This window comes from Priapulus caudatus, unplaced genomic scaffold (assembly GCF_000485595.1).
Source record: "Priapulus caudatus unplaced genomic scaffold, Priapulus_caudatus-5.0.1 Scaffold45, whole genome shotgun sequence".
Lineage (NCBI taxonomy): Eukaryota > Metazoa > Priapulida > Priapulimorpha > Priapulimorphida > Priapulidae > Priapulus > Priapulus caudatus.
In genome coordinates this window covers 65,036-65,983 of record NW_014577106.1, presented here as the reverse complement: position 1 = coordinate 65,983, position 948 = coordinate 65,036, and positions in this window count along the sequence as shown.

Here is a 948-nt window from a genome sequence, read left to right as displayed (position 1 = left end):
GTTGCATGGGCTATTTTTTTCACAATTTCATTTTTTTCACATTCCACGTTAAAAAACATTAAAATAGTGCGAAATTTTTGCACCAAGCGCGGTGCAACGTCACAATACGAAAACACAATGGCAATGTAAAAAACAATGTATAACCAAAGGCGCTCCATCTAAGATTTTCTAAGTCGCTCCATCTACAGAGAATCTAAAGCCCCGGTCACAAAATTTAATTTAATTTAATTTAAAGCCCCGGTTAAAATATAATTTAATTTAAAGCCCCGGTCACAACGGATCGTACGAAATTTTGTCGTGGTGGACCAATAAAATATTTGTCGTGGCCAGATCTTGCAACATGCCCGAAATGTATTTCGAGTGGTCACAAGGGCTACGACACATCAAAGATGGTTTGGCGATGGGGACGCGACAGAAAAAAAAGATATATCGTGGTTATGTCGTGGGTGTGTCGCAAGTCAGTCGTGCGTCAGTCGTGAGTTGTCGGGCATTGTCGGGGGGCTGTTTTTCACGTGAACAGATCGTGGTTCACTCGTGGGATGCACGTGCTACAGTCGTGCGACTGGCGCACAACAGTCGTGGGTCATTCGTGGGTCACTCGTGAGTCACTCGTGGGTCACTCGTGGGTCACTCGTGGGTCACTCGCGCGTCCGTCTCCCGACTATATAACGAGGCCCGGTCTGTTGCCTGTCATTTGCTGCAGAGATTTTTTAGTGGATACATCGAAGTTCTGCCCGAATTTTTGAGATTTGTCACTTCATTTAATCAAAGTTAGTATCCAGGATGCCTCTCAAGAAGAAAACCAACAAGAGAAAGGTGGTAAGCCTAGCAGTTGGCCCTTGGTGATGCGAGGGGCGACACTCAGCAACAGCTCGTGAAACATGCCAGACTCCATCCGCTTGAACCCCACGAAGTCACCCGCTTCAACTCTTGCATCAGAGTACTATA